At 41.6% G+C, this 21,209-nt stretch overlaps 1 protein-coding gene and 1 long non-coding RNA gene across 6 annotated transcripts in view; one reads left to right on the top strand and one right to left on the bottom strand.

Annotated features, from left to right (window-relative positions):
* The window catches only part of PPP2R5E (protein phosphatase 2 regulatory subunit B'epsilon), an 88,829-nt gene that overhangs the window by 18,994 nt on the left and 48,626 nt on the right, over positions 1–21,209 (top strand). The gene's annotated exons all lie outside the window — the stretch shown is intronic.
* Positions 2,078–19,372, bottom strand: LOC309373286. Its single transcript, XR_014169942.1, has 3 exons — positions 19,158–19,372; positions 2,716–2,760; positions 2,078–2,351 (listed from the first exon to the last, which is right to left on the bottom strand). It is a non-coding gene; the product is annotated as an uncharacterized lncRNA (long non-coding RNA).

Raw genomic sequence — 21,209 nt, 5'->3', positions numbered from 1 at the left:
TGCTTGGAACTTCAGGGATAGCATGTATGTAAAGGCAGTGATTTTAAAACGTGGATATAGTACTGGCCAGGAGATTCCTTCTCATAACTGTGGCGTTCATGTGTACTACATAGGGCTGGGCAACAAGAAATACACAGCATTAGTTATTGGAAGGCACCATAATACAATTTAAAAAGTTGGCTTCCCATCTACACAAAACATTATTAACATTGTGGAAAATTTAACCATGTTCAATTGACTAGCTTCTCAAACCTTTAAAGACATCAGAGGGGTGCAGGGGCTCTCAGATGCAGGTGCTGGGCTGCCTCCACCTTCCCCGATCCCCAGCCCCTTTTCTGCCTGATTGCCTTCAGGTGGTGTAGGGGCTCTGATGCTGAGGTGGGGGCTCCTTTGAACTTTTCCCTTGAGGGGAGCGGAGCCATGCACCCCTCAATGGAAAAGTGTGAAGGAGCCTCCACTTCCCCAGCTGAGCAGCCCTGATCCAGCTCCTGCTCCCATGCAAGGAGGAGCAGGATGGGGCTCTCTCAGCTAGGAAGGAAGGAGAAAGCTGCCCCTTCTCACTCCTACTACATTGGTACCTCTAGTTATGAACTTAATTCGTTCCGGAGGTCCGTTCTTAACCTGAAACTGTTCTTGAGGCGTGCTCTCGCTAATGGGGCCCTCTTGCTGCCACTGTGCCTCCGGCACACGATTTCTGTTCTCATCCTGGGGCAAAGTTCTCAACTCCAGGTAACTCTTCCAGGCAAGTAGGGGCGGGGATATCTCAGCTGGGGATCTCTCATGCTCCCCAGCTGAGCAGCCCCCATCTCGCTTTCAGCCCTCCAGATGCTGGGCTGAAAGCGCCTCAGGTCAGTTTCTCCCAGCGCACTGCCAACTGGGGCCAATGCAGCTTGTTTCAACATTGTGGTTTATCGCCAAACTGCAATGTTTTGCTGGTGATACATCACATTGTTGAAAACCTAACATCGCCCAGCCCTACTCTGGAGCAATTTCTGAGTATATTTGAGGGGCTGTAGCAGGGAGATGAGAGTTAGAAGTGCCATTGTGTAAGCAGGTGGACATCATTCAATGTCTCCTCATATTTAGTACAAAACAATGCAGCTCTTAATTATTATTATTGGAAGAAACTTGTAGTATGAAATGGTCAACTTAAATATCCAAGAATGTATACGTTTCTGAGAATACTTTTTAAAATAAATAAATACACACAAGATTAACTGGTTGATAAAATAATTTGAAAATAAGCAGAATGTGGTCGCATCAGCCTTCAAGCTTGCAATGTATATGGAAGAGCACATTGTCTGCGGTTGGCCTTTGTTCTATTTAGAATATTATTCTTTGGTCATATAATAGGAATACTGAGTTTCATGTGGTGTATAATTTTTCACATGCCTGTAATGGAGGAACTCATTATACAGTTACGGGACTGAGAAAATGTTTCAGATTTCTTGATACCAGCACTACATTGCACAAGGGTGAATAAATATTTAATAATTGTGTTTATATATTGTATTTCTTAAGTGTTCAGAGCATGTCACATACTTAACAGGGCTGCTGTAAGGGTTACTGAGATAATGTAGGTCTGTATTTGTATCCCCCTATTGCTTGGGGGGACCTAGGCTAAGAGAATTGTGATTTGCTTAGTTTAAGGCAACTTAATGGCTTAAACTAATTAATGGCTGTAGTAAGATTTGAATGGGGACTTCCTTAGTCAGAGTTCTGTCCCTCTTAAGAATTTGAAAGTTAGTTTAACAAAGTGCCTAAGTGCTAGCAAAACATTACCTGGAGGTGTGTCCCCCCCCCCGCCCATTTCTTCATCTTGGACTTTTAATTTTTTGTACGGAAACTCCCAGTGGGCTAAATATAGGTCAATTCAGGTCTTTTTTCAGCTGGAACTCACCGGAACTCAATTCTGGAATGAAACATTTTGTTAAGTAAAATGAAAATAGTATGTTCATATCAGACAGGTTTTAGATGCAGATGTGGGAGGTGCTGTGGATGGGGTGGGTTTAAGATTACCTAATGAATGGGAAGATTTGAAGTGGGGATTTCTGATTTGTAGTTCAGTTTGTGTAGCCACTGTGCTACATGAATTTAAAAAAAGGTTTCTGAGTTTTGGCCGTTTGCTTCCCTTCTGAGAGATGGTGATGTTTGAACCCATATCCCTGGAGGCATAAAGTAAGAAAAAAGTCTGGAAATTTATTGTTCTCAGATTTCATATTGGCCCGATTTGGACACAGCATTGCATACATCAGCAAACTGCGAATGAGAGTGTTGCCATGCCACTTCCCTTTGTGGGCCAGCTTTACAGCACTGATCCTAGTTATCTGAATTACAGTTCCCTGTTACATCTGAAGTGAGAAACGGTGGTTTAATGATGGTACATTAGAGTGGATCTGTCTGAACCATGTCTGCAAAGGCCCTTATTCATGTATTTCCAAGGTTTCAAGAATCTTGGATTTAATACCTTGTTAACTACTTTGATTTGTATTTTAGCAAACTTACTAGGTGCTCATCATGGCCGGTCATTTCTGTAGCTGCGAATTTGTAAAAATACACTTCAGTGGTCTTACTCCTTCAAATGTTTTATCCAATTTATATTACTCTTGTTCATAGCTTCTAGCTATAGTCTTGCTTCAGTATTTGTATTATCGATCTATGCATTAGAGAGAGGTATGAATTACTATAAATCTTTATAAATATTATAGGTCTTACCCAAACTGTTGTTTGTTCTCCTTCTGAAGCTGCTTTAGAATTGGCCTAGGGTAGGGTTGAGACAGTCAAATTGCCAACAGTTATTTACCATGATCTTAGCAAATAATTCCCTTTTGTTAGTGACAGCCTTTTTATTAAAAAAAACCCCAAGATCTATATTGAAAGGTAGGCTGCCAAACTCATAAGGACATTATTGACTGCATACAAATATATGGCCATGGTAAATACCGCCCACATATACACACGCGCACACACACATACACATACACCCCCCAACATATCTAAAGTTAGCTTTTAATAATGGTTTTTGACAGTTTCTGAAAGCTTGCCTTTTGCTGTGAAAAGACTGCTTTCATCATAAAATTAGCTTTGATAATATTACTGTGAGATGCATTAATCATGTTTGTTGCCATAGTGAACAAGTACTAAGCGCTATAGAAGTTATCTGATAGAGGCAGTGGAAGGTTTTGTGAAACATGACATTAAACCATGGTTTAAAACAAGCTATGAAGGAAACAAACCATGATCTTGGGTTTTGGGTAACCCAAAAAATATTTTTAAAAAAATATTTTCTTTTTTTAAAAAAAAACACACCAAATAAATAAAAGAGCAGACTGGCGTATTTTGTCTGCAGTGGGAATGTCTTGCGCAGCCTGCATCAGCATGCTCTTTGTTCACATCAAACCATAGTTCAAAAGAAACCATCACACAGGGCTAGCTGAGCAGTGGCACTGCATATGTTGTCTGATTCAGTTTCCACCAGCCCTGCCAGCATGATGGGTGATAGTTTAGGGGATTATGATAGAGGACCAGCAACATCTGGAGTTTAGCTATCCCTGATTACTCTGACTTGTGGACCAGGCCAGTACCTGTCATGTGCTTGTTCCTGATTAATTATAAGTGAGACCTGCAATGAAATGGTTCCGTGTGGTGTGCTCCTTTTCAGGGTTCTAGCTATGCCTTTTAGGCTGCATCATTCAATTTCCTCAAGTTTTCTGCTAACCATCTCAACTGGTCATTTTACCCCTCCCCTTTTTAGGCCCCACCCTCTAGTTTTTAATTACTTATGGAAACAATTGAGTTTCCCAAGCTTGCTGATATCTGGCTCTTTTGCATCGATGTGGCTCTTCTCGCTCAGCACTCAATTCTCCAATTGAGTTTACCATTATTTATTTATAAAAGTATTTCTGTAATGCCATATCATAAAATATCAGGGCAGTGTACAGCATTAAAACATAAACACTATTAAAAACAATACAGATAATCAAGAATTAAGAATTAAACAGCTACACAGGCCTGCCATTATAAAAAGGTTCAGAGATGCCTGAAAGTGAAATGCCTGTTGATTCTGTGCTGGAAGGGTGTTCTGCTGCATGGGAACAGTGGCATTAGATGCTAGTTGGACTTCGGCAACACATGTGGCAATTATATTTGTTTATATGATGATATTGTATTAATATGGTGATATTCGTAGGCTAATTCCAGAGCAAAATTGCAGAGTTAAAACTATTAGTAATACCATATTTTTCTGTCTATAAGACACCACCTATTTTGGGGGACTCAGATTTAAGAAAATGGGAGATGTATCCGTGTATAAGACGTGCCCTATTTTTTGACATTATTTTTTAGGGAAAACACCTAGTCTTATACACGGAAAATTACGGTAATTCTCCCCTGGGTCAATAAAAGGCTGAAGACATAACTAAATTAAAATGGCATGGTGGAAGTGATTAATGTTAGTTTCATCACTTTAGATAAAGGATTTTGAGCTAAATGTGGGGCTTTGTTTATAAAATAAGGGAGGTAGATTTGATACATATAGGAAGAAATAGAGGGAAAAGACAAATGCTTAGGAAGTTGTGACTTGTGTAATGCAACCTTCTTTGTAATGGATTATCTGAGTAACATGAAGAGCAGGAGTTTGCAACTTCGAGGGTTGGTGGAGAAGGCAGACAGATGACATTGGATAATGACAAGAAGAAAGAATGGGCAGGCTGCGAGAATATTTGTCCTATTCTCAAACAACCCATGGTTCCATGAATCCCCAGGTTGCAATGCAAAGGTGAGCCTTGGAGTCATTTGGGCATTAGTATCACAGATTTAGACGTCTGCACTCACTGGTAGATGCATGGAAATAGTCCCATCTTGCCTGCTTGCCTTTCACCTGACTAGAGCAGATTGTAAACTTCACCTTGTTAATAAAAACCATTTTTATGTCCTCTGTTAGTAAGTGTAGTGCATTGTGATAGATTTAAACTTTGACAATATATTTAAAGGGGATTGGTAAATACATGATAAAAGGTCGTGATGGAAATGTATTGTTGGTCTGCAGTTCTGGAAGGAGAGTCTGTGTGCCAAAGTTTAAGAACCACAGATTAAGGCACAGGAAACTTTCCAAAGCAGAATGTTGTATAGGTAGACCGTTTGTTAAGGGGGAACCTGCAGGGAGCAGTTGTGAATGGCACTCAAACAGCTCTTGAAGTTAGGGCTGTGATTTACTCACTAGGTAAGTTGTACAACTACTCAGGGGGGTGGTAGTAATTTGCCTCTTAATGCTATCATGCTAGTCTGAATATGGATCGGCACAGGTGGCGCTTTTGACCTCCTGCCAGAACATCATTGATTTAGGTGGAACTCTGGGTAATTAAAGGACTAATAATTGTGTCAGGAACAGGAATTATTATGTAGACTGAAAAGTTAATGTCAGAGGTAGTTTATTGAACTGGGGGATTCATCCCTATTTGAACCTTGTATTCCAAAAAATAATACACTGCTTCAGGATGTTCTCTCATCTTGTAGAGAAATAGTTCATATTCTTGTAGCTATCTTTCATGCATTTCTGAATTTGTCTCTTGTGAAATATCTGTTCACTAATGCTAAAATTCCTGAACAAATGCTACTAAATTATGTTTTAATATACTTTACATTAGTTTTTTTTACATAGGTTCTGTGCATGTCCACTTACTTTTGTAAGTCCTACTGAGTTCACTGGGACACATTCCCAGTTAAGTGTGTATAGGATTGCAGCTGCGTATCTTTTCTATCTGCTTGGTTGGAACCAGAGAAGTGCAAACAGAACTCTGCTTGCATAGTGAGGCTTTTCCATAACTCTCCTTGGTGCATCTTCTAGTGCTCCTTGAAAGCACTAGAGCCCCAGAACTTGAATTGGGCCCAGATGGATACAGACAACCAGCATCATTCTTGAAGAATAGGACTAATAATTCCTTTATTAAATTTCTATCCTTTCACTCCTCCCACTGGAGCCTAGGGTGACAGTGCTTCATATATCCACATCAGATAATTATTGTAGCCAAATTCTCTCTGCAAGTGTTCCAGATTATTTTCAAGGGCAGCTTCATGTTCAACAACATCATCACAGTAATTCATGTAGAAATTACCAGATTATGAAGCACTGTAACTAATCTGTCCCCAGCCAGGAACCTCTAGTTCTCTCATGGTAGGTGCAACCTGTCTGGTATAGGAGGAACAACACGATTCAGTTTCACCCATTTTGGTACCGTATCCAGACAATGGTTCAGTACCTGACCCATTCTCAGCAAACTGATGACGGGGAGAAATAGTGCTGAGTGTCATCAGCACACTGATAGGACCACCCTCCAAACCCTTGGATGGCCTTCCAGAGTCGCTTCATAAAAGCATTGGGCTTGGGGGATGGAACCTTGCAAAACCACACAAAGCTTATGCTGAAACCCTACAGTGAGCTTTCTGCAGCTGACCCTGCAGGTATGAGCAGAACCACCTTGACACTATGCTTCTTGCTCCCAACCTGCAGAGCCAGTCCAGCAAGATGCCGTGATCAATGGTACCCAAAGCCACCAAGTAAGCAAGGAAAATCACACTCCCCCATGTCTCTCCTTTCAAACTCTTGCCGGAAGCCAGATTGAGATGGGTCCAGATAACTAGTTTCAAGGTCTCTTCCAGCTCTGTCATTCTGTCTGGATGTTATGGGTGGTTGCCATCCTGCTCCAAGGTAGCAGTGAAGCTGAAACAAACCACACAATTGAATACCATCATATCAATAGTACCTAAATAATGCACCTATTAAGGGAAGTTTTACAGCAATAGAAGACAATGTGTTCTGCACCCCTGCATATTTTTTATCAAATTTGAGCAGAAGGAAGTATACATTTGGGGCCCACCTGATGATCGTAGAGGTAGGCAGGATGGGCATAAAGTGGAATACTTTCCCTCAAGTATTCTGGGCTTGATGGCTCACATTATTAGCTTTTTAATGTCCCACATTTATGGGCCATTTTTTGCATTATATTTCATTGAATGCACAATTTTATTATTTTTATTACTGTTGTTATTATTTATTAAATTTATAAACCACCCTTCATCCAAAGATCACAGGGCAGTTTATAGTATAAAAAGGGTGATTTACAGAATATGTCAAAAAGTACAGAAATGGTCTAATAACAATGACATAATAACAATCTCAACAGAGCAAAAACGAGAAAACATAGTGGAATTAAGGCAAAACATCACATAGACAAGAGCTGTTAAAATGGTTGCTTAAAATAGGTGGGAATAAAGGTAAAAATATGAGAATAACTACCAGCGATTAATCAACTTTCAATTGTGCTATAATGCTGTTTTCTCCTTGCAGATTAAACCCAAGTGGCATTTAGGAACATCTAGGGCAGATAAAAGTCATATAGAAGCCATACTATGGCTAAACATTAAATTTCATTAAAGTTCACATTGCAGTTGGCGTGCTTGGGAATATAGCCAATTGGTACATAGAATCATAGAAGAGCTGGAAGGGACCCCAAGGGTCATCTAGTCCAACCCCCTGCAGTACAGGAATCTCAGCTAAAGCACCCATGACAGATGGCCACCCAACCTCTGCTTAAAAACCTCCAAGGAAGGAGAGTCCACAACCATATTTTGAAATTTCCTGTTCAAAACTTTTTGTGAAGAATTTGATGCTCTTGAGGTATAAAAGAGTTCAGTGATGTGAGGCCCCTGAAATATGCCTACTGGCTGCCCTAATTTGGAAACCAAAGGAGTAAAGGGGAATCTGTGGCTGGTCAGTCTGGAGGATACTTACAAGTATGTTACTGGCTACTTTTTATTGGTGAATCTTACAAGTATTGTGGCAAGAAATGCTGTGTGTGTGTGTGTGTGTGTGTGTGTGTGTATGTGTATCCTTAGTCTATTCAACATCTATATTCATTGGATGAGTGAATTTTCTAGTGTTAGAAATTTATTTATCCCTTCAGTTTTGCCAAAACTGATTGTATAAGCCCCTCTTATGAATCCTTTAAGTAGTTAGGTTCTATCTAAATGAAAAAGTATTAACCCCTTCAGCCCTTCTTTGGAGGAAGATTATGATTTCTTTTCCCGTCTTCTATACTTTGAATCTCATCTGCCATTCTTTTGCCTTTTCACATGGTTTGAAGTATCCACTGCCGATTGGATGGCCTCAGTATTCACCCTTGACTCATTCTCACTTATGAATATTAAGTTACATTAGTTCCAATGGAAACAGCCCAGTTTTTGCAGTTCTCTGCTTCTTGTTTTTAAACCAGTTTACTGATTTCACACAATTTATATCGCAGCTTGCCATCTTCTTCCACGCATACCTCATTTTATTATGCCCCACTTTATTGTGCTTCACAGATATTGCCCCTTACAAAGACTTGGGTTCAGGGGCAGGCAGCCCAGCCACTTCCAGGGGAAGAAAGCCCCCTGCAGCCTCACCGCCCCTCTTCTGGCCGCAAGGGTGGAGCTGGCCAGGGCTGAAACTGAATTTTCCCCCTCCTGCCCCTGCAGCCAAGTGGGACTGGTTTAATAGATTGTAATATAGTGTAAACATAACTTTTAGATGCACTGGGAAACAAACAAACAAACAAAAAAGATGTGACTCGCTGTATTGCGATATTCTCTTTATTGCAGTGGTCTGGAACCGAACCTGCAATATCTTCAAGATATGCCTGTGCAAAGTTTCTTAGGTGCCTTTGGGGAGGAATTTTGTCAAAAACCATTTGAAAACCCAAATATATAATGTCTACCACTTACCACATCTAAAAGTTTGTTGACATTCTCAACCAATTCTAAAAGGTTGGTTAGGCAAAACCTCCCTTTTCAGAAGCCATGGTGATCCTTTCTTTAGTCTTAATAATGCTTCCCAGCAATTTAACTGGAACATCACTAGGCTCACAGGGCCTGTCGTTTCCTAGATTCATCTGGATTAAAAAACACACCACACAAATCAGTGTTGTGTTGGCTGCCTTCCAGTCACTTCTGATAAGGACTTTGCCAGCCTTTTAACTGAAATATGTAAATCAATTTCATTTTTTAGTTTAAGAACTCTTGGGTGAATGCCACCTGGACTAAGAGACTGACTACTTTTTAATTTGTCAATCATTTCTAAAATGACATCCTCTCACCTCCATTTAACATAGTTCTTCAAATGTACTCCCTGAAAACGATTCCGGAATGTGTATGTCTCTAACATTTTCTGCAGTGACTTGTGCAAAAGAATTCATTTAGTTTCTCTACAGTTTCCTTTTCTTTCAGCATTCCTTTTTAAACCTTGTCATCCAACAGTTTTACTGCTTCTCTGGCTGGTTTTCTGATGCATTCTGTGTGGCTCACAGACCCTGTTAGAATCCTGGGAATCCCAGCTTTCATTTAAAAGCTGTCATGCTTGCAAAGATAAGCTTTAAAATGTGATGATGGCATATCCTTTGAAAACTGCAAGCCAAATAAAAAAGCACCACAAATGATCCTTTCAGACCTTGCTGATTCTAAGATCATATATGTTTTCAGATTTGAAATTCCTATAATACCATAGTTGGCTCATGGTTTTCTCTGTCGCCTGAGTTGGGTAACTGTAGTAATTGCTAAGCAGGATTGCCAATGCATGATTTCACATCGTGGTTCGTGAGTTTGCAGAATATGGTTGTAGTATACTATGGAAGTAAGTGGAGAGTAGGAAATGTGATGCCTGAATTGGGCTCATACATATGGGTAAATAGAGTACAGTTTGTGGGGGACTTGTTGTTGGTATTCATCTGTCTTGAAGACAATGAGATGCACCTCCAGAGCGTTAGCAGAACTGAAGTTACTTAAAATGCCACACCTCATAGCCACAGCATTCCTGCTTTACTCTGCTGTTTGAGTGTGCATATATCTTTGGATATGTTTCTCTGCTGCATGCCGGGCCTGAAGATTTATGAATGTCCTGTGCTGTGCTCTACAAGGAGGATGCCTGGGAAGGTTTGTCGTAGTCTGGGGGCTGTGGGTGCCCCCCAGGCGTGTTCCAACAGTGACTTCCCCGGGGCATAATCCTGAGCAGTGTGTATTGATGTCCTGGGCTGCGTAGAGTACAAGACTCCACTCTTGGCTTCACTGATGTGGTCCAAAGGAAAGCAGAACAATACGTTTGGCACCAGCTTGGCTGCAAGAGCTGCTGAAAGGAGGTGTACAAGGCACCATCCAACTACCTTAGAGACTGCACTCTGGATTTGTGTAGGGTTTACTCCCTAGCCCTTTCTTCTCCCGAAGATAGCCTGCAAAGAAGTGGAAGTTTCAGATCAGAGTCTTCCTTCTAGATAGGCTACTTTCCTAAGTTGACAAATCCCACCTGCCCCTCACTTCCCTCTACAGCAGTGATGGCCAAACTTGGCCCTCCAGCTGTTTTGGGACTACAACTCCCACCATCCCCTAGCTAAGAGGACCAGTGGTCAGGAATGATGGGAATTGTAGTACCAAAACAGCTGGTGGGCCAAGTTTGACCATGCCTGCTCTACAGCATGTGCAGAAACTGCCTTATTGACCATTTGAACCATCCATTCAATTCACTGGAGCCTGTCTTCACATGCAGGGGAAGTTCCTAACTCAACAAGGGTTTGAGAGTCATTGGCTACCCTAATCTCGTTTAGCTGGCCAGTAGAAGCCATTACCTGGAGTGTGGCCTCTGTCACATGCTGACCGTTTCTAGGAGCCTGAGTGCAGGGTAGGGACCAAAGGTGGACAGTCTACCCCAGAAGGAGCATGACTCATCCCTCACCAGAGGTAGTTGTTGTTGTTTAGTCGTGTCCGACACTTCGTGACTCCTGTCTTCCACTGCCTCCTGTAAAGAGGCAGTACTCCTCACCTAACACCCCATACACCCCAGTAGGGGACTTAGGAGTAAGATAAATGGATGGAGAACCATATAATCAGTAGGCTGTGTTTCGTTTCTGCCTCTCTTAAGTCCAGAAAGAAATGATGTTAGGAACGCAGCAAGCTGCCTTATACTGAGCCAGTCTATTGGATCCATCTAGCTCAATAGTGCCTACATTGACTAGCTGTGACTCTCCAGGATTTCAAACAGCCGTTCCTCCCAGCCCTACCTGGAGATGCTGGGGATTTAATCTTGGACCTTCTGCATGCAAGGTGGTTGCTCAACCACTGGGCTATATCTCTTTGGCTACTCTTGATTATTTTTGGGGAGGTGGATTGTAGCAGTTCCCAGTTGTCCATGAAGCAGAAGGAACTGAATCAGATTCTTTCAAGAATGTGGTCTTCAAATATTGGGATAAGAATAGTAGCTGGTTTGTGTATCCATAACCTGATGTTCAGGCATGAAGCTGTTGTTGTTGTTGTTTATTTTCTGACAAAGGTTAAGGTGTGTCACAGTGGCTGGCAAGATAAAAACATTTAGTCATTGGGAATTAGCCAACACCGTGTGAGTGGTTGACAAATTTGGGCAACAAATCTTTCCATTCTTCCCAATTCCCAGGAAACCTTCTCCAGAGGATTGGTGAGGTGGGGAAAACACACTTAATCATGCATTGTGGGCTGAGTTGTATAGGACAACAGTAGAACCATAATATACTGTCTGGCAAGAGAAATCTATTAATCATATTCGATGGCTAATTTAGAGACAGCAATTGGACATTTCTACATTTCAGTTTGTGCTATATTTTTCAAATTATTATTTAGGATTATGGCATTAGTTTTTATTTTTCTCTCTTTCCCTGTTACCTCTTACCACTTTTCTTTCTTAATTCCACAACCTTTGCCCCTTTCAAGGTTTTAAAATCATCTTCTTTAGTTGTAGTGATTAAATGCAGCCACTAGAGTGTGACATGTTTTTTAATCTTTGAATCATGCCTAAAGCACTTACACGAGGTTAGTATTTTCAAATTAGTCATATGTTGTGTGTGTGTGTGTGTGTGTGTGTGTGTGTGTGTAGATATATATATATATATATTTGCTTTCGTAGATTTTCACGGGTACAGGAATGCAGGTTTTGGTGTCCTCGGGTGTCTTCCCGTGTAAAAGTTGGGGTGTCTAGGCGACGTTTCGACGAGGTCGAAAGCATATATATATATATATATATATATATATATATATATATGCTTTCGTAGATTTTCACGGGTACAGGAATGCAGGTTTTGGTGTCCTCGGGTGTCTTCCCGTGTAAAAGTTGGGGTGTCTAGGCGACGTTTCGACGAGGTCTCACTCGTCATCTTCAGGCTGGTGCTTTCGGCTTCTTGTTACTGGAACAGAGCAGGATCTCAGTGTTTGAGTTCCTATAAATACTGTTGAGGGGGTGTGGTGTATAGCCTCCAATGTTCTGGGCAGAGAGGAAGTTCCCAGGCTAGTGTGCCTTTTCTTCTTTTGTTCCTTAATTACTTGAGGGATATCTTGAGTGATTTCTTGAGTGATTTCCTGAGTACCACTTAGGTGGGTCATTAGGTGTGGATTAGTTGCTAAAGTCTTTGTGTCTTGACCTCTTGAACTTTGTGAAGAGTTTTTCTGAGAAGATGGCTGTACTGCACTTAGTTGTGCTCTGGCTTGGCTTCGTGTATAGGGGCGAGCTGTGGTTTTGTGGCCTGTGTCAGCCAGATCTGTGTAGGGATTGCAGGGGGGTGCAGCATCCGGAGAATAATCATGGAAGCCATCGAGATAGAGAAACACCCTCACAACATGAACAAGCGTGACGACACATCCCGCTTGCCAGACATCTGGAAATTAGCCCTCCCCACAAAAACTGACACCAGATCCAGAGGCACACAGAACGCCATCACCAATCAACCACACCAGACCCAAACCCAGACCCTCTCCACAGATAAATTACAGACACCATCCAGTAGCCAAACCATGGTGGCACCTCCGGATGCTGCACCCCCCTGCAATCCCTACACAGATCTGGCTGACACAGGCCACAAAACCACAGCTCGCCCCTATACACGAAGCCAAGCCAGAGCACAACTAAGTGCAGTACAGCCATCTTCTCAGAAAAACTCTTCACAAAGTTCAAGAGGTCAAGACACAAAGACTTTAGCAACTAATCCACACCTAATGACCCACCTAAGTGGTACTCAGGATATCACTCAAGAAATCACTCAAGATATCCCTCAAGTAATTAAGGAACAAAAGAAGAAAAGGCACACTAGCCTGGGAACTTCCTCTCTGCCCAGAACATTGGAGGCTATACACCACACCCCCTCAACAGTATTTATAGGAACTCAAACACTGAGATCCTGCTCTGTTCCAGTAACAAGAAGCCGAAAGCACCAGCCTGAAGATGACGAGTGAGACCTCGTCGAAACGTCGCCTAGACACCCCAACTTTTACACGGGAAGACACCCGAGGACACCAAAACCTGCATATATATATATATATATATATATATATGTTGGAGAAATACCCTGCAAAGTTTGCCCAGCCACGTACATTGGACAAACAAACAGACGAATAAATGCACGTATCGCAGAACACAAGAATGCCGTCAAAAAAGAAGAAAAAACTTCCTCTCTTTTCCAACACATGAAAGAAACAGGACACGAAATTAATTTTGCAGATTCCAAATTGCTCTTTAACATGGAACATCACCACAAGAGAATAATCATGGAAGCCATCGAGATAGAGAAACACCCTCACAACATGAACAAGCGTGACGACACATCCCGCTTGCCAGACATCTGGAAATTAGCCCTCCCCACAAAAACTGACACCAGATCCAGAGGCACACAGAACGCTATCACCAATCAACCACACCAGACCCAAACCCAGACCCTCTCCACAGATAAATTACAGACACCATCCAGTAGCCAAACCATGGTGGCACCTCCGGATGCTGCACCCCCCTGCAATCCCTACACAGATCTGGCTGACACAGGCCACAAAACCACAGCTCGCCCCTATACACGAAGCCAAGCCAGAGCACAACTAAGTGCAGTACAGCCATCTTCTCAGAAAAACTCTTCACAAAGTTCAAGAGGTCAAGACACAAAGACTTTAGCAACTAATCCACACCTAATGACCCACCTAAGTGGTACTCAGGAAATCACTCAAGAAATCACTCAAGATATCCCTCAAGTAATTAAGGAACAAAAGAAGAAAAGGCACACTAGCCTGGGAACTTCCTCTCTGCCCAGAACATTGGAGGCTATACACCACACCCCCTCAACAGTATTTATAGGAACTCAAACACTGAGATCCTGCTCTGTTCCAGTAACAAGAAGCCGAAAGCACCAGCCTGAAGATGACGAGTGAGACCTCGTCGAAACGTCGCCTAGACACCCCAACTTTTACACGGGAAGACACCCGAGGACACCAAAACCTGCATATGTTGGAGAAGTATATATGTTGGAGAAATGTGTAGTGTACTCCCTTTGTTGACTTCTTAATGATGAAGCAAATGTTGCTTACTATGAAAAATGTACAGCTCTTTAGATATAATATTTAAGTCTTAAGTCTGTGATAAAGTATTTTGGTCTACAACTCCCATCATCCCTGACCATTGACTATGGTGACCCAGAGTGAATTGCAGTCCAAAACAACTCAAGGGCTCTAGGTTGGGGAAGGTTGTTGTGGACAAACTTGAAAAAGATGAATAAATCTCTAACCCTGTTAAAAGTTCTGTTGAGGAATCTTTCATAATAGTCAGCTGGCAGAACCTGCTATATGTGGGAATCATGCTTGTTCTTGAGGTGTGGAATGTTGGAAGAAGTCAGGTGCCTTTGATGAGTTGAAGGTATGGCCAGAATTGTCTTTAAGGGACATCGTGTGTAAGAATGGCTCTGAACACAGATGAGAGGTATGTTGGAATTAGATTAAAAAATTGAAAATGATTTAAAAAATGCAGCAGGATCAACTTCTCCCACAATCATCCTTTTATTCAGGTTTGTGTCTAAGGACTGTTTCACGTGTCTGGTTGTACTCACTGAGGAATCATGGAAAACCCTCGGTTGTGATTGATATTCCTATTTGTTAACACTGTTTGCTGCACTGTTAGTTTTAGGCTTATATGATTAAAAGAAATGTTTTTCAAAGAAGTAATGTATGTCAAAGCCATTAACCTTTTATTTTTGTAAGAAAATGCTGCCCATTTGGCAATACAGCCGTGCTGTTTTTTAATGAGAGAACTGAGTTGGAGATCAGGAAGGGAGAAAAGTCGGATTTGCAATTAGGAGGGAAGATGGAAGAATAAGATATATTCACAGGCTTTGCAGACACCTGAAAGACTGGACTGTTTTGGAAGCTTAGGAGGGCATGATAATTTTTTCCTTAATGAGGATTTTTTTAAGAGCCAGGTAAAGTGTAGGAGGCAGAAAATCCAGTTTGGAACACATATGTTAGTAGGAGTGAATGAAAATGTCAAGGCTGAACTGATGGGAAAAAGGAGCGATGGAGTGGGGGGTAAAAACTGGGAAATTCCAGCAGCTACAATGTGACCAGGGCATAGGTAGTGTTTTAATGCAGAAAATATCTTTTATTCTTTTTTTTTATGTGTTCCAGGGATTGGTCATTGACATTGAAAACAGATGTCAGGAGTGAACTCTAGTATGAATTAAACCCTGCCCATAATCAAGGATTATAGAGGGTGTTCTGGAGCACTCTGTTTGCTGTGGCATTCGGCCAGAGCAGAGGCAGCCTGACCAGTCCCTGAGTGAACTGAAGGTTTCAGTGGCTGCAGCAGATTGAGAGGGAAAGAGCCAGAGCTTTGTCTCTTTCCACCTGCCTTTGCTGCTCATTGGGCTCCTCTTCTCCTCCCCTTCCCACCTGTTTCTCTTGTGCTTCTGCTTTTCCCTATTAACCAGCTCATCCTGTGGAATTATTTGTATCATCACAACTTATAAAGTATTTTCCAAAGTGGATTTGATTTAAATCAAATAGATTTAAATCACAATTTAAACCACTAGTCAGTAAGGCTTGATTTAAATCATCATCTTAATATTTACAACCAGATGAAGGTTTCATTTTTGGAATAATAAATTTTCAGACTAGTTTTTAAAAATTACTGATTTGGTTATGCTATTAGAACTACATAGACAAATAATTATGAAATTATTGTGAGGGTTAATAAGTGAACTGTTTATAATTTGGCAACATTTCTGCTGTATTGGAAGGAGAAAAATAAACAATCATTTCCTTAATAACAATTTAAACAATTTATTTAACTAAAACACTAACATTATAGCATGTGTATCCACGCTTGTTAACTGATGTGGTTAGAGACTTTATTGTATGGACAATGTCAGGTGAGCCCTGGGAAGAAGGGCCTGGAACCAGTGAACTCTTATTAGTTGGCTGGCAAGCACTTGAAGGTCTTGCTAAAGGACTTACAGATCCCAGTTACTGTTTATACCATCACCATCACCACCACCACCCCTTTGGATTTACTTCTACATTCAGGTGCCTATTCTGTACAGTTAAGTGTTAGTGCAGTTGTTGGAAACCAGTAGGATTGGGAAGAGGGTGCCAGCCCTGAAGTGCCTTCAGCACTTGCCTCAAGTCTGAGTTGCACAGACATGCCGCTGACTTGCACAATTACAGTGGTACCTCGGGTTAAGTACTTAATTCGTTCTGGAGGTCCGTACTTAACCTGAAACTGTTCTTAACCTAAAGCACCACTTTAGCTAATGGGGCCTCCTGCTGCCGCTGGGCCGCTGGAGCACAATTTCTGTACTCATCCTGAAACAAAGTTCTTAACCTGAAGCACTATTTCTGGGTTAGCGGAGTCTGTAACCTGAAGCGTATGTAACCTGAAGCATATGTAACCCGAGGTACCACTGTATTACACAAAGTTCCCAAGACTTGTGGTGTATTCTGCTTACAATGTTGCACTTTCATTTTTACTGTTTCACACTTTTAGCTACTTGTGCAGCCCTATTCCACTCCAAACAGTCTATTCATTGAACCTCTTGGAATTTAGCACTTCAGAGGTATGGGGTTGATTCTCTGTATATAATATAAATTTGCAAAGGAACAATGGGATTAAGGGTCTCCCCCCCTCAACTCTGTATGTTTATTTTATAACATTTTTCCTGTGAAGAAAAGGCTTGTTATCTCTGCAGACACAAATTCACACTTTTGAGAACAGCAAAAACAAGCATCTGTGGTAATATCTTCTCATTAGAAAAACTGCCTCAAATAATCTTACAGAAACCTCTGGAAGAGCATGACATTGTGAACGGATTAATGGAATTCGTTTACCAAAATTTTTAAACGTTCCATATAAAGCCTCATGCTACATAATTAAAAACAAATCCTTATTTCCTCATGAATAGCCTTTGGATTATAATGTTACTTAAATAGGAAAGTATTTTTAGAAAGATTTTTCTTCCAAAGCATTTTATTTTAAAACATCTGATTTAAATAAAAAACATTTTAAAAAGAAAACCATTGATTTTTATCCACCCTGGTATTTTCACATGTTGCTAATTCAGTGTTCATAAGTAATAGTTCTCACCATTGTGCTGATATGATTTGAGGTTGTAAGATAATGTTAACCCCCAACACATTGTTTCTCTGAGCAGTTATATAGGGTAGACCAGCAGGAGAACTGAAGCACTTCCTCCTTTCTGTCTATCTTGGATAAGGAAAACTGATTCCTTTCCTTGGGCGCTGGGTAGGTAATCCTTTTCAGCCTGAGAGCCACCCTGAGGGTGAACCAACCCTCTTAATTCTGGCATATGGACAGTCAACCTTGCCATGCTGATATACAGTGGCGTAGCGTGGGGAGTGCAGGGGGGGCCGGGCGCAACATCTGGGGGTTAGGGTTAGGGGGCGCAAATCCACGTGTTAGGGGGTGCAAATTACTTGCCTTGCCCCGGATGCTGACAACCCATGCTCCGCCACTGCTCATATACATACCAGATTCCCTCCCCTACACCCAACAAACACTGGGCTAGGAAGAGGTACTTGCTCCTAGCCAGGTGCTGCAATGAGGAAGAAAAGCAGCCAGCCCAGCGTTCTCCTCTTTATCCCGTAATGCAAGAGAAGTGCTCCATTTATATTGGAAAAGCACACCTCCTTCTGGTGGGTCATGATTGCAAGAAGCTCTTAGAACATGGGGAAAAGAAGGGAGCTCTCCTTCCTATTTCCTGAACCTCTAAGACCAGTGACGCTGCACCAGAGGGAGAAGCGGGACTTTTCCAAGGTACAGAGAAGTGCCTGATATTGGCAGAGGGCTGGCAGACCGCTAGAATCAGCTTTGGAGGCTGGATCAAGTCTGTAGGCTTATCAGCCCATCCATATGCTATAGAAAACATGTAGCTGCAAACATCTGAGAATAAAAAATGATAAACGTAAATAAAACAACACAAACCTTTAAAAGGCTAGAACAAATCCCAGAAGAATTGCATTTGGGTCATTTTTTGTCTTTTTTTCTTAAAAAAATGTGTTTTTAGTATATTCGGAAGTTTAAATAACACATTTATGATTTTGTTGCTCTTGGAAATCAGAGGCTAGAACTTAGAATATTCATCTTGTCATCTTTTGTTACTTAATTGTCTGGTTTAGCACCTCCCCTTACTTTAATATGCAGAAATGTAGACCTTAGAATGAATTCTGTGTTATACACATGTGAGGGTGACAGAAGGGTTGAAGATGTTCTGACAAAGACAAATGGTATTTGGCATGAGTTTGTTCTGAAAATTTGACGAAGACAGTAATATACCTTGCCCATGATTCTCCTGTATGAAGCCATGTCTGTTTTCCTCCCTGTGGCTAGCTGTGTTAAGAACTCTTCAAAGGTAATAAACAATGTGACTGTATTTATTCAGGCTAAGTGGAATTATAAAATAAGCTTTTTGAACCTAAACATTGATGTGTTAGGTTATGTGTGGTGTGGTGTAGCTGGGTTTTTCCTTTCTAGAACATGTCTACTGTAACAAAAGTACAGAAAATTGTAAACAGCTGTTTCCCCACTTCATTTCTAATACATTTGTCTTTATAAATTTATGTTTGGATTAGGCATTTCTGTTTCAAAATAGGCAAAAGATTTCACAATTATTTTCAAGATTTCAGACGTAAAGAGGGAAGAAGGAAGGAGGCAGAATGAGACAGAGATGTAAAACAAAGATTGATTTTGATTTACTTAGGGGTCTATTTCTGGACCCACATTAAAGCTACACACATATTGAAAATAACATTCCCATATGAGAATATTTGTATTAATAATTCAGACATACCTTGTTCTTGCTGCCACTGTGTTCTCCTTGTCTTCCCATGAAAGGGAAGAGTATGATTTGGAACAAGTTATTCTGTCCAGAGGATGAAAGAATGTTTGTAGATGAACACTATTTCCCCAAAATTCTTCCTGGGGTTCTACTGCTCCCACAATTCAGACTTTGAATAGTCGTTGTTGGGTTTCTTTTTTTACAAGAAACTTAAGACATCTTGTTACTGTTTGAATAACGAACTTCGCAAGTAAAATGGATGTGCAGGAAGCAAGGTTGCATATGATTATGAAACATAAGCCATTTCTGTTGAATGATTGGTTAATTGAAATGTTGTATGTCATCCTGTTTGTGTGACAGGTAGTTTTTTATTAGTCATTCCTTAATTATGAATTTATGCATGCAAGTACTGTGTTCACCTCCAAGTATATACACAGGAGAGGAAAGGATGGTGTTAACAGACATATCGGCTGCTGGAGCCTAGCCTTATGAGCTTCTTTGGTGAAATATCATGATTCTTCTTTCATAATGGCGTTTTTTAAAAAAATGGATGTGACAGCTGGAACCATCAGTGGAGTAGATGAGCTGTTTACTCATTCCTGCCTCGCACACTGTTGTGCTTCCTAAACCTTTTTCTTGCCTTCTCATCTGAGAACATAGGCTTTACATTTTTGGCAGGTGAGAACATGCCTCGTTGATTTGACTGACAGCCGTGTTGGGCGTGACTTCGGGTGGGGGAGGGTTGGGGCCCAACAGCCAAGCTACCTTCCTGATACTTGAGATTAAGGGTATTGTGTATGTGTGTTTTCCCCCCTTTCTCTTTTGTGGAGCTGGTTCTTGCCTAATTAGGAACTTAGCTTGTTGCTTAAATTGTTAAGTTCTTGGGAGGAAGGCAAGTGATGTGTCTCCCCACTCAACTGGGCAGAGTGGAATGGGGGGCAGTTGAAGTGCTTCTGGGTAAGGGGAGGTATGGTGTGAGAGGAGGGGCAAGCCAGATAAAAACATAAAGGTAAAGGACCTGGATGGTTAAAGCTAGTCAAAGATTACTATAGAGTGCGGCACTCATATTGCTTTTCATGCCTAGGGAGCCAGCATTTGTCTGCAGACAGCTTTCTGGGTCATGTGGCCAACATGACTTCTGGTGCAACCGGGCACCATGACGAAAGCCAGAGTGCACGGAAATGCTATTTACCTTCCTGCCACAGTGGTACCTATTTATCTACTTGCATTGGTATGCTTTTGAACTACTAGGTTGGCAGAAGCTGGGCTAGAGCAACAGGAGCTCATTCCATTGCACGGATTCAAACTGCTGACCTTCCAGTCACATCCTGAGTGAATATCTGAACCTGATGTTGGGTAATCAGGACAGATGAGAGATTCTGCTAGTTTACTATCTGCTTTGCTGCCCAGCAGTCTCCACTGGGCAAACTAATAGAGATGGTCTTGTGAACTCCCATACTGTTGGTTCTAGGAGATTTGAGGCATCCATGCTGAGGCTGTCAATTCTGCAGCATGTGGCCTGCCACACTCGGGATCTGGTTTTCTGAACCAGGCAGGAAGAAGGTAATCTGAGAGCAAGGGATATTAATACCAGGAGCTTGTCATGCATGGATCATCTCCTATTGAGATTTAGGATTTCAACTGCTTTCCCCCTCTGCAGAGGTGTACAACCAATCAGGGAGGTCTGCCCCCGGTGTCTGATGGATCCAGTTGGTTTCCAAACTACGCTTGGGGATTTTCTAACTGATAGTGGATGTTACAGTTGCTGTAGCCCTGATAGATTTTTGGAATATGCAGATGAGCCAGCATGTTGACATGATGACTTGTTAGAGTCCAAGTGGCTCTTCCTTATGCTCCAGAGCTTAGGGTAATGAAACAAGTATTGTTTAAACCAGTGCGATCCAACTTTTTCTACCAAGTGGGCAGCAAAAGTAGTTTGACATGGAATCCATGAGCCTCATACTGCCTTGTCACGTGGGGATCGGGGGAGCGAGGTCAAAATGTGATGCTCCCCTAGCCCTTTTGCTGCCTTCCCAAAGCTGGGTAGATGAGGCGCTAGGCTTT

The sequence above is a fragment of the Podarcis melisellensis genome, assembly GCF_964234715.1.
Source record: "Podarcis melisellensis genome assembly, chromosome: 1".
Lineage (NCBI taxonomy): Eukaryota > Metazoa > Chordata > Lepidosauria > Squamata > Lacertidae > Podarcis > Podarcis melisellensis.
This window is presented reverse-complemented; position numbering and strand designations above follow the sequence as displayed.